We start from the raw sequence: 13,607 nt of genomic DNA, 5'->3' as shown, positions 1-13,607 counted from the left end.
GCTTATTGTACACCAGTGGCACCAAGGTCAGAGCAGTGAGAATGGTCGACCTGGGTGCAGGCAATAAGTGTGCACATTGTCTAGGGTGTTTTACTCTTTATTATCACCAAACCCCAGCAATTCTAAAACAGTTATCTATTAAAATACTCTTCCCAGAAAAAATCTTTTATTGGTCTAAGTTGAGAGTCAGCAAGATTTTTCTGTAAAGGGCCAGATAGTAACCATTTGGGGCTTTAGGGGACAAAAGGTATCTGTCACAATTACTCAACCTTGACACTGTAGAGAGAAAGAAGACGTAGACAAAACCCAAATGACTGGAAGTGGCTATGTTCCAATAAAACTTTATTTATAGGCAGCAGGCAAGATTTGGCTCAGGCTATAGTTTGTGATCTAAATTCTAAATAATTGTTGTGCTTACTGATGAGTTTTAATAACACACGTAAGCTTAAAATTAGCATATTTTTATTACTTATCTTTTAGTAAACATTGGATTCTATATGTAAGTTAACTCAGAGAACTTCCAGTTATATAGGGGTGCTGACACATGCAGACTCAACCACATGACAATTTCTAGAGTAAATTCTTAACAGTAAGGAATCATTTGAGCTTGCTTCTGCCTAGTTCCAGTTTCAAACCCCTATGGGACTACATATTTTTGCATCTAGACGTATATTTAAAATAAACAGTGATCACAGTGATGTAAAGAGGAAGAAATAGAAGCTGGGTTACTTTAATTTTATTATACTATTTCCTCTGTGCACATGCAACCCTGGTGGCTCTCTGTGTGTTCAAATTTCCTCTTCCTATAAGGACACCAGTCAGATTTAATTAGACCCATCCTAATGGTCTCATTTTAACTTAATCACCTCTTTAAAGGCCCTGAATATAGTTACATTCTGAGGCACTGGGGTTTAGGGCTTCAACATTTGAATTTGCAGGGTTATATAATTCAGCCCATAACATACAGGATAAATTAAAAATACAGTCTTAGCTTTTTAAGCCTGAAGGGAAATCAGAGTCCACTTGTTCATTGTATAGCTGAGGGAGCAAAGGTCTTTCCAAGGCAAGCCAGCAGTGAAAACTATGGCAGCTCAAGTCTGAGCCCAATGCTCTTTCCACTAAAGTTTACAATATATTTTCTTTTCCTATTTTTCCCCCCACTGGCTGCCATTAAAACAGTAATTTTGCATTACGTCATTATATTACCTCTTGTAGAAAACTTCTCATTTTGGTTTTTACTCTACACATTATTATACCTACTTCTGTTACCATACTATGCAAAACAACATATTTGGAAAATAGCTCAGTTCTTTGATGAAAATGTTGATAGGAAACTGACAGGAAAAATGTGTATAGGAAGTCAATACTTTTAATGATTATAAAGGGCTTTATACTTCCCATCTGTCCCCCAAACTGCCTTTTAAGGAAATAAAATATATTTGGGATAACTTGAGAAATACTCTGATTCAAGGAAAAATCAGGCATCATGTGTTTTCCATAAAACATAGCAGTTTAAGCTTTATTCCAAGAGGGTAGAAATGTTTGTGAAAGAAAAATGTAATTACAAAAATCAAAAGAATTACACAACAGAATGATGATTTTTCCTAAAAGAGGCATATTTAAAAACTGAGGGAATTTTTCATGTAGATTTCTCTGAAAATTTCCCAATTTCTAACAGTCATTTACTGATTGTTCCCAAGTGAAAAACACAGTGTTATCTGGGTCTGAGGCCAGACAAGTTTGTTTATAAAGACATCGGGGCACTTCAAAATGCTTGATGCTTATCATGTACATAGGCTCATGCAGTAGGCAGTGGGATGAAGGGAGGTATTTTCTCGTAAAACCTATGAGAGTGATCTTAAAAGCATAGTTAAGATTTTTCAGATAAGGAAGAAGCACATAGTGCCTTTTTTAAAAAGGTTAGGGTGACCCTAATTTTGTAGAAGCCTTTTTTTTTTTTTTTCTGTATGAAAGTCTGGGACTCACTTTGGAGTTTTACATCTGTTAATAGAAATGAGCAAGGTGTACTTTAAAAGCTAAGGCTAACTGGTGGATGTCCCTCTATGTGTCTCTCACAGTCTAGCAACATTTCAGACCCTTGACCTATAATATCTCAACTACTGGAATTCTGGCCTCAATTTTGTTCTGTTCTTCTCTGTAATCCCCATGTGGATGGAATAAATTAGGGGAGTTAATAATAATTATGGAATGTTTTTAAGCACACTAATTAAATCTGCAATAATAGCAGAAGTTTGGGGTTTACTTTCCTTTTGGAAATAATCCCTTATTGTTGTTTTGATCTTTTTTCTTCTACCGGAACTATTTACACTATCCTATTTTCCTGAAGGATTTGCAATTGGTAGCCGGTAGAAAAATAAAAGCAGTTTTCCACCAAAAGGAATTTTAGAGATAATTTAACCAAAGCACCAGTTCCTAGAGTTGAAGAAACTGAAGTGTAAAAATGGAGGTGATGTTCTAATGCCACATGATAAATAGAGTCAGAGCAAGGACTTGAACTCACGTCTGATAATTCTTCATCTTATTCTTCCTGATATGCCATGCAAAATAGAAACATTCAGATATGTTAATTATCTTTAAAAGAAAATATAACATCAAGTCTCTTCTGTGGAAGAGTAAAGGATTTTATATTCTCTCACTTCTCTAATAGAAGTTTCTGTTTTCTTCCGTCTGAAATTTTGATTCTTACTAGACATAGTTTTGATTTACTCAAAGTACAAGTAAAAATTAAATGGGAAAATTTCGTCCCAATTTGTTATCATTTTGTCTTGAGAGGGCCACTGGTCACTCAGATAGAGCTTTAGCCAAAGAAGAAGATTTAAAGTGGAGATTGCATTCCAGAGATTAGTTCTTCAGCTTTCCAGATCCTAAGAATTTTTTGCCAGTATACTTTGAGGTGATGAATTAAGTCTTGTAAACTGACTCACAACAAACTTACTGGAAACTGATTTATAAAGTTAAGTGACTAACTTGTAATGAAAGCTAAAACAACCAAGAAGACAGAATATTTATGTTTACTGAACAGCAAATAGAAGAGATGCCAAATTATAATGCAGAGGTTGCTCAGATGATTTAACCAGCATCCGGCAAATTAGACAATTTAGATTGATAAGATCGACAGTCTATTGATAACCTGATTTTTAACTCAAGCCTACTCACTAATTTTAGTTTACATGATATAATGAGAAACTTTTAAAAAATTTATTTTGCATGTATGTGTGATATTAATAGTTAGCATACACTTTTACGTGTACAAAAGGAAAACGTGCATTTAACTAAGCACATTTCCTTAAATTTGTTACTCGTTACAGTGGCTTTTTATTCTTTACATCTATGTAAAGAAAACATCTATTTTAAAGAAACATTTGGATATTTGTGGTAGTAATGCCTCAGATTCCTAATAGAAGATTACTTTATGTGTTTTACCCACTGTTACAATGGTGCTGTAAACTTTGATTTAATGCTAGGTGATCAGACTCTCTTAGGGAGTAATTCTTACCCTTTAGTAGCCTACTGAAATAGCCATGTACATTTAACTGGAATATGCACTCACTTTAAATGTTCTCTGTCCATCAAAAATCAGTCTTTCAAAATCCACCTAAAAAGTCTTTACCTTTTTCAGAAAACCCTACATGATGTATTCTGTCTGTTCCTGATTATGCTGTTATCATTTCAGAACTAATATGTTCATTTTAACTCTATGAATATGTATTTGTTGATTTAAAATCTGCTTTTTGTCCCTGTTATTTAATGACTGTGGTAGCCAGCATCAAAGATGGACCCAAGTATTCTCCCATCCTGTTATTCATAATCTTAGTTGTACCCTTCCGCAGTGAATAGGGCTAAATCAGATAACTAATTGGATATTGTGGAAGTGACAGACAGTGACTTCTGAAGCTAGGTCACAAAAGACATTGAAACTTTCCCCTGGGTACTTCCCTGGTGGTCCAGTGGTTAAAACTCCACGCTTCCGGGCTTCCCTGGTGGCGCAGTGGTTGGGAATCTGCCTGCCAATGCAGGGGACACGGGTTCGAGCCCTGGTCTGGGAGGATCCCGTATGCCGCGGAGCAACTAGGCCCGTGAGCCACAATTACTGAGCCTGCGCGTCTGGAGCCTGTGCTCCGCAGCAAGAGAGGCCGCGATAATGAGAGGCCCGCGCACCGCGATGAAGAGTGGCCCCCACTTGCCGCAACTAGAGAAAGCCCTCGCACAGAAACGAAGACCCAACACAGCCATAAATAATAAATAAATAAATTAAAAAACAAAAACAAACAAAAAAATACTCCACGCTTCCACTGCAGGGGGCACGGGTTCGATCACTGGTCTGGGAACCAAGATCCCTCATGCCACGTGACACGGCCAAAAAGAAAAGAAACTTTCCTCTTGCTCTCTTGAATCATGCTCTGTGGGAGAAACCAGCTGATGTTGTGAGGACACTCAAGAAGCCCTATGGAGAGGTTCCTGCAGTGAGGAACTAAGGCTTTCTGCCAACATCCATGTGAGAAAGCCATCTTGGAAGAGAATCTTCCAGCCCCAGTCAAACTTTCAGTTGACTGTAGCCCAGGATGACAACTTGACTACAACTCATGAGAGATCTTGAGCTGGAACCACCCACTTAAGCTGCTCTCATTTTCCTGCAGCAACTGTAAGATAATACATTTATATTATTTTAAGCTACTAAGTTTGGCAGTATTGTGCCATGCATAATAATAACTCTAACATAATGATCATTTGTGTTCTAACATTTAAGCTACTTAAAAGGATTCTAAAAGCAGCAAGAGAAAAAAATTCTCTCATACAAGGGAAACCCCATAGGGCAACTGCCAACCAAGAATACTTTCCCCAGCAAAGTTATTCTTCAGCAATGAACGTGAGATAAAGACTTTCCCTAACAAACAAAAGCTGAAGGAGTTCATCACCACTAGACCTGCTTCATGAGAAAGGCTGAAAGGAATTCTTCAAGCTGATATGAAAGGATGCTAATTAGTAACATAAAAACATGTAAAATTTTTAAAATTTTCTTTCTCTTTGCATTCCTTTTTAGCTTACTTTCTGGGTTATGAAGTAATGGCTTCTACTTGCAATGTATGACACAAAGATATTCATATATTATTATCCCTTGAAAATACCATACATTAAAAATAATCTTCACAAGAAAACTGTAAAAGCTATCAGAAATAAACCTCATTATTTTTTGAAGGCAAAAAACAATAGAAACAAAAACTAGCAATTCTACTTGACAGTAGCTGAATTTCAAGAAGGACACAGATTCTGAACTAGTGTTTTAAACGAGTTAAAATTTTGGATAAACTAAAAAAGAAAAAAAAATAAGCTACTTAAGCTCATAAAATTTGCCATTTATTTCGTCTTTTTTTTTGCACAATCCTTTAGACATAGAAGTAGCAGAATTGATATACAAGGTTAAAGATAAATGTCATAGAGAAATGGTGACCTTGCCATTGTGATTTGGTGTCTAGCATTTTTCTCTGTAAATAAATTGATGACAGGGAATTCCCTGGCTGTCCAGTGGTTAGGACTCTTGTGTTTTCACTGCCGAGGGTGCGGCTTCAATCCCCGCAGAGGAACTAACATCCTGCAAGCCGCGCAAGCGGCCAAAAAAAAAAAAAAAAATAGATGATAGGGATCATAGTTTACTCATCTTATCTCCAGTAATATGAACTAGATGAGCAGGTACCATAATCTAATCTTTTTTCCTATAAGTTCTTGATGGTAGAATAATTCCCTGGTAGCTAGTAAAATGTCAACTTTTTTCTTTGTCTCAAGTTCCCAAATTAGGTAATAGTCTGTTGCAGTTCTAGTAAACAGCGTCAAATTATTTTCAATCTCTCTCTCTCTTTTTCCCTTCTCTCCTCTCCTTCCTTTATCAAATAACTAGCTGAGGATGGAGCGGAGGAAGGTTTTAAAAATATCTTTAATATTGATAAGTAATAGTTTTAAGAGTTTAATACATGACCCCTCTTTCCACCTATTTAAAGTAGGCATAATCACTTTTTTTGAAAGAAAATTTAAGAGAATTGCCTCCGTTTTTGATATTTGACTTCTCATTATAACTAATCAAGCAATAATATATCTGAGGGTGGGATAAACAATGAGGAATTGAGGTGTAGAAATAAAAATCATGCTGATGGGAAAATAGGGGAGAGGGTTTTAATTTATAATAATTGCTGGTTTATGGTGAACAGTGATAACCATTTTGCAAATATTAGGGCTGTTTTCATCCATATAAAAAGTTTTTATTATTCAGAAGGTGTAGCAGTCAGCGTTCTCCAAAGAAACAGAACAAGTAGACAACATATATATATGTATGTATATAAAGAGATTTATTTCAAGGAATTGGCTTTTGCTATTGTGGAGGCTGGCAAGTTCAAAATTTGTAAGACAGGCCTGCAGGCTGGAAACATCAGGAGTTGATTCTGAAGTCTTTAGGTAGAATTTCTTCTTCTTCACAGAAACCTCAGTATTTGCATTTAAAGCCTTTCAGCTGATTGGATGGGCCCACCCATATTAAGGAGAATAATCTCCTTTACTTAAAGGCAGTTGACTGTAAATGCTAACCATATCTACAAAATACCTTCATAGCAATACCTAGATTAGTGTATTGATTGAATAACTGGGTACTATCACCTAGCCTAGAAAGTATGAATTTAGAATTAACCATACTGTTCCCATTAATAGTAGGAATTATAAATTCCCCAAACACAATTATTATAATTTTAAAAATGCTTCTAAGAACACTTAAAGTCAACTACATGTTGATTTTTGTTGTTGTGGAAGACTGAAATACTTTCTTCTATTAGGGAACTGGTTGAAGTCTTAGCACTGTGGCTGAAAAGAGGTCCTGTATCTTCAAAGATTTCCCACTTTTAACATTAAACTCCTTCTATTTCTCCAAATAAAATGAGCAAGGGCTTCTGGCACATAATCTGGAGGGAGCAGAAGAAAGCTGAAACTTTTGCACTGTCCCCATTATGCCCACAATTTTTCCTTTTTATCTGCTGCAGATTCTCCACTGGTGAAAATTTTCGGTTTAATTTTAATCAGAAACAGCTGTTTCAGGCAGATGCTCAGAGTTCAAAGACATTATGAACATAATTATAAAAACTTTCATTTTCAGACAACAGAAGTAAACCAATCTAAGTGTAGCATGCCTAGGGATTCAAATTACATCCTTGTGTTTTATTCAAGAATCTACCTAGTATATGCTTCTTAGCAGCTAAGGAAACAACTCTGTCACTTCTCAAGACCTAGAAAAGCCAGTGTCAGGTCCCTGGGGAGGCTGCCTTTTGTCATCTCTCCGGATATGCAAATTGTTTATCTCAGGGCAGAGGTGTTTTTCACTGCCTCCAAACAAATGTTTCCTATCTTTACTGTAAGCAACGTTAACAACAAAAATCACCCATAGTTACTGACCCAATTACATCTTTCAAAGTAAAATTCTTGGCTACCTGCTCTTCCAATAGGCTGCCAAAGATACTAGAAAGAGTTTCTAACTTCTGCAAACATTTCCAAAGCCACTTAAATTCAACTGAGAATTCTAAGTACTCACTCTCCTGGGATGTGAATGCTTGTCACCTGCTGGGCTGATATGTTGTCACTTGCTTCTATCATTTATTAGGACAGAATTTCATGATGGGTTAGGTATTTCTGAAAGGGTGAATCAATTCTAAAGTAAACACAAGTGGAAAGGCAATATTTTTGTATTAGATTCTCTGCTCAAATGTGAATAAATTTAGATATGCATGTTAGTTTTGATAAGCCAAAAAACATTGGAACTTCTTTAATACTCTATTTTTTTTTTTTTTTTTAATGTTCAAAAACTCTGGATGGAAGAAAAAGCAAAGCAAAAATTCTGGATGGAAATGAGACTTTTTATTCTTCAAAAATTTACGTTAAGGACCACTGATAAAAGAATGAAAATGCCTGGGTTTTAGGTCTGGTGCTGCCACTGATTAATTGGAAGATCATAAGGAAGATATTTCACCTCTCGGGGCCTCAATGTCTTCCCCTGCAAAATAGAGAAGTGTGTTAGGGAAGGTCATTAAGAAGATGTGACTGCCAGTTTGACCTGTGAGCTGGGCCAGTTATTTGGAAGCTGCTCACTCCCTCCACTGTCCTTGCTTGCCTTCTTTGTACTAGAAGCTACACAAGGATATAGTAATGTGGCAGTGAGAACATCTGGATTGTGTATGTGACTTAAACCAGTTAAAGCCTCTGTTTAAACTTTTAAAATTTGGTGAGTGGGGGCTAGATCTATTTATCTTGGGCTGCTCAATATGAGCTTTGTAAATTAAGCTCCCTTGCTTATTAAACTTGCCACCTACTAACCTAGAGTGGTCTACCTCTTTGGTCTCTCCCTGCTCTCCACATACAGGGTCAGTTTCAGATGACACCTGGGAAGCTCCCAATGAAGTTGCCACCCAACAAAATTGGACTATAGTAACAGTTCCCAGACTTGTGTGATTCATGGGTCACTAAGATTAAAAACAAAGTGAAACTGAGCAGGACCCCGTGGGGGTCCCTGGTACAAATCCTTTTTGTGTCCTTTGTTTCTTGTTTGTAGAAAATAGGCTTCACTCAGCTTCCATGACCTTCCCTGAGTTTCCAAAAGTAGATTCAAACAGTTGCTAATACAGGAAGGGAGAGAATGCAGAAAGAAGGGAAGAGCAGTCAAGAAACAATAGTGCAGGCTTGAGGAAGGGTCCTGGTTCCTCCTCAAGGAATATACACAACAATACCGTTGAGTTCTTCTGCAGAACTAGGGCCCCCACCCAGGTTGAGGATGGTAACTTCTGGTTGAGCACAAGATTCTTGGAGCACCGCCCTGTTACCTCACCACCAACCAGTCAGAAGAAAGTCACACACCCTGCAGCCCTCACCCTAACTTTTGCTTATAAAAACTTCTCCCTAAAAACTATCAGGGAGTTTGGGGTTTTTGAGCACAAGCCACCCGTTCTCCTTGCTTGGTCCTGCAATAAACTTTTCTCTCCTTCAGACTCCTACGGTTCAGTTTATTTGGCTTCACTGTTCATAGGGCACACAAACTTGTGTTCAGTAACAAAAGAAGTTTTGTTAAAACCAGTGATCTAGTTAAGTACGATGACGTTGGATTGCTGACTTTTATCTTCTTTTTGCTAGATAAGAGCATTTTAAAAATACAAACTTCTACCATCTACCATCTTCATCATATTATTCAAGAAGGCTTTGAGTACTAAGAAATGGGAACAACATAATCCCAGAATAACATCAGTTTTTTAAATGGAATAAACCTAGATTAAAGAAAAAATAACTATGCAGTCTTCATCTACTCATTTATCCATAGATTTGTGAAAAATTCACAGAAGCCCAGCACCTGCCCTCCAACAGTCTTGGAATCATTAGTGAAAATGTTACCTGAAAACTGGGTTCGCCTCCTGGTGGGTGTTGAGTCAAAAGACACAACAAAGCCAACGATTGGGAAAAGGAAGAATTTATTACTGCTTTGAGTAAGGAAGACACTGAGGATCTTTCCCAAAGCAGTGTCTCCCCAAAGAGCAAAACTGGGGAAGTTTTAAGCTAAGGGCACATGCATATTCATGAAGGGGCTTGAGCAGGAGGGAATTCAGCATAGAATTGGGGCACAGGTCAACAAAGTCTAAGCTTTCGTTGCTTGAAGTCACTGAGGGTCAGAAAAGGTCAACATCATCAACACTTAGGTTCCAGTTGATCTAGTGGTTGATTGCCCAAGGTGGGTTTAATTCTGCAAAACAGCTCAAGAAAATGATTCAGGCTTATCTTTACCATTGAAACAGAACTGGGAGTCTTTACAACTGATTTATTGTCTTTGCTATTTTTCCTTCTCTTGCCTGATAACAGTTCGTTCTTTTGTTCCCCATAAGATCATTATTACTGAGACCTGTTCAAAGGCAAGCACTGTGGCCAGGCTTAGATCACAAAATGACTTTGGCCAGAATAACTTCTCTTAAGTCAAGAAAGCCATTCCTCATTCTCTTTCTCTAGGGAACCCCTAATCTATCTGCTTACAATTATTCTACCAACCACATTTATACAGATTTTTTTAAAAATAAGGAGACCAAGTGAAATAATTTCCACAAAAAAGAAATAGAAGAGCCACACTTTGAACCCATATTTTCCTATTCAGAGCCCGTCTTACTTACTACTGGTCTGCCCACAACTTCTATGGCTCCATCTCTTCCCAAAATAATCTTCTCTCATCCAGTCTCCTATTACTCTAACAAGCTGTAATGACACACATACACCTAACTTACAATTTTTAATGCATAGCTGGACCCAAACCAGAAAATCAAGGCTGTTACAATTAGGGTTCAAATAAGAAAAAAGCTTTGAGCAGATCCTTAAAGTTTTTTCTCCAAATATAGTTTATGATTTGAATGCTTGGATTTTATGAAATTTTGTGTCTCTTCTCAGAGACATTTTTGCTTATATTCAGATTCTCATCCATATGAGAACACACTTTCTGTGAAACACTGAGTGATGTGGTGTACATTATATAAATTTAGTGCCTACATTACCTATTTGATGGTCCATTGTTTTATGCATCTTCCATTTATCTATCTGTATTATCTAGCTATATTGCACCATGTTATTTCTGCCCTAAAGTGAAAAAGGGTGACCTTCTCGAAATGGTACCTCCATGTTTTGCTTATTCCTGTACAACATCAATGTTTTACTTATGGTATTCTCATATAAAAGTAATGACAATCACAATAACTGTAATGTGATTTATAAAAAGAAATATATATTTGGTTGTCCCCATTTATGTTGCAGAGCTACTAAACTCTTGGAATTTCTTAAGTGATGAGAGAAACAAAGGCATATTTTGTTATGTAAATGACATGACTTGGACCACACATAAGGATGGGGCCTAGTTGGTAGTGGAAACAACCATGTGATTGGAGGGCTGGAACTTTTAGTCCCATCCCCCTGACCTCCAGGGAGCAGATAAGGGCTGGAGGTTGAATTGAGAGCCAAAGGCCAATGGGTAATCAATCATGCCTATGTAATGAGGCCTCCAAAAGGGTGGGGCTCACATAGCTTCTGGATTGGTGAACACATGTAGATGTAGGGAGAGGAGAGTGCCCAAGGAGAGCATGGAAGCTCCATATTCTTCTTCTATTTTCCCATACCTTGCCCTATGCATCTCTTCCATCTGGCAGTCCCTATGTTATATTCTTTTATAATAAACCGGTGATCTAGTTAGGTACAATGTTTCTCTGAGTTCTGTGAGCCACTCTAGCAAATTAATCTAACTGAAGGAGGGGTTGTTGGAACCTCAGATCTACAGCAGGTCAGTCAGAAGCACAGGTGATAATGTGGTCTTGATTGCCCTTTGAAGGAGGGGAGTGGTGGTCTTGTGGGATTGAGTCCTTAACCTGTGGAATCTGACACAGTCTCCAGGGAGATAGTGTCAGAATTGAGTTGAGTTCTAGGACACAAACTGGTGTCAGAGAATTGTTTGGTGGTGTAGTGAAAAAGCAAAAACAAACAAACACACATTGGAATTGTAGTCAAAACCATCAATAACTCAAAGTCAAACCGTATGTCATAAATTAACTTTAGTTTAATAACTGCACAGGCGAGGTTCTCTTAAAAACAGATTCTTAATGAAAATTAGTCTGAGATGGTCCATTGGTGAGTTCTCTTTTTAACAGCACTTTGAAAAGTAAGAGAGGTAGGACTGGGCACAAAGAGAAGCTGAAGAACTGCAGTGCAATTGCAGCAGAGGCCTCAGCCAACCCTCAAAGAGCTCTGGAAGTGGGACTGCACTTCACAGATGTTCCAAATTGAGGCAGGAGGGCTAGGTCTTCGTACCCCTGTATCAACTATTCACTGGATGCAGGCTTTCCTTGGAAAGAGGTATAAACTCGAAGAGGCAACTCCTTTCAGCAGAGAGCAATCCTTTAGAGGACGCTGCCGAGAGCCAGCAGCAGACCACACCATCAGCAGCTGTGGGGATGAGAGCATTGACCCTTAATGGGGCATAGGTAGTGCACCAAGGCATTCACTGCAGTACCCTCCTGCAGTGCTTAGATCTGTTTTGCTTTGTAAATAGGCTTCCTGCATCTTGGAACAGCTCTTTCTTGCTGTGTTGTAAGGCAGAGTCCTCAACATCACTTTTAAGTGCTTACCTTTAACGGGGAATAGTGGATTTCTTCAAGTACATTGACCCTGATGTCTCCATTGTAAGTTTCAGGGTCCTACTCCTTCCCAGTCAGGTCCCTGCAGGAGAGGGTTGAAAACTCCTCCTTCTCTACAACACCCTTGTGTAAGGCCTGGGTCTGATCCTCAGCTTTTTGTGCTTTTGGTTACAGAAGTGAGTCTCTGTATATGCTGTCAAGGTCTCTGGTTTTCATATTTCACTTGAATTGGTAATTAATTGCCCACGACATTTTAATTACTTTCTTTAAGGTCTCAGTAGCTTCTGGCAACACCCATCTGATTCCATATTCCTTATACTTATGACTTCTCCCGAACCTCTCGAACACCTGAGATATTTCCATTATCAGCATATTTCCTTGCACTTGTATCCCATCCCAATTGCATAGAGGCAGCATGCCAGAGTCTCTCTGAACTCCACCTATTATCAGTGATAAGATCCTCATGGCTGCTGGATAAAGGTTGATTCAACTCCAAAATCCCATTTTAGAACTTATTCCTAAAGCCACTGTCTTAGATGGATGTCCTAGGGAATAGGCTCTGATAGAAATTTAAGTACGGGAACAATACCTCTAAAGGAAAGAGGGAAGCAAGACTGGAAAGAGGGGTACTTAATATGTGATGCAGTTTATACAGAGGCTCTCAGACAATCTCTAGATGAGGCAAAAGTGTTTGTGCCTTTATACCGCAGTATCTAACAGTCACTGGATGTGAGCACCATCACTCTGGGTGAGGCAGCTCTCATGGGTGGGGGGCAAACCCTGGGGAGGGACTTACCTGTGAGCCATCAGTAGGCAATGATCCTAGCAGCTAAGAGATTGAGTACTTTGGTCTGAAATGAGAATCTATACTTACTGGCCCAATCACATCTTTTGAAGGAAATTCTTGTCTACCTGCCCTTTGTACAGGCTACCAAAAGATATTAGCATTTCTAACTTCTGCTATCACACTATCCATTACAAATAAATTTTGAATTATAGCCTAGAAATGCTTACATTTATTATCTTCTTCAGATTCAGTCATTTATTTCTCTTGCATTCAACAAATATCTAAAACATAACTAATGATTACTCATCAAGCACTGGGCTGGGTAATAAGATTACAGCAACATATGTGATAGGCAAGTTCCTTCCCTCGTGGAAGTTACATTTTTGTGAGTAAGACAGGTAATAAACCATTTATTAATTTAACTAATATTTGAATTAAGCATCTACTATTTTGATAAATCCTATTTTAAGACTAAGGAAATCACAGTAAGACAAAGAATGTCCCTGCTGTCAATTATCCAACATATCAGTGGGAGAGATGGAACACTTATAAGTCAACAAATAATAGTATTATTTCAGATAGTGACAGGTGCTATGGAGAAAATAACACACAGTAATGTGATGGAA

This window comes from Eschrichtius robustus, chromosome 9, assembly GCF_028021215.1.
Source record: "Eschrichtius robustus isolate mEscRob2 chromosome 9, mEscRob2.pri, whole genome shotgun sequence".
Taxonomy (NCBI): domain Eukaryota; kingdom Metazoa; phylum Chordata; class Mammalia; order Artiodactyla; family Eschrichtiidae; genus Eschrichtius; species Eschrichtius robustus.
Note: the sequence above shows the minus strand (reverse complement) of the source record.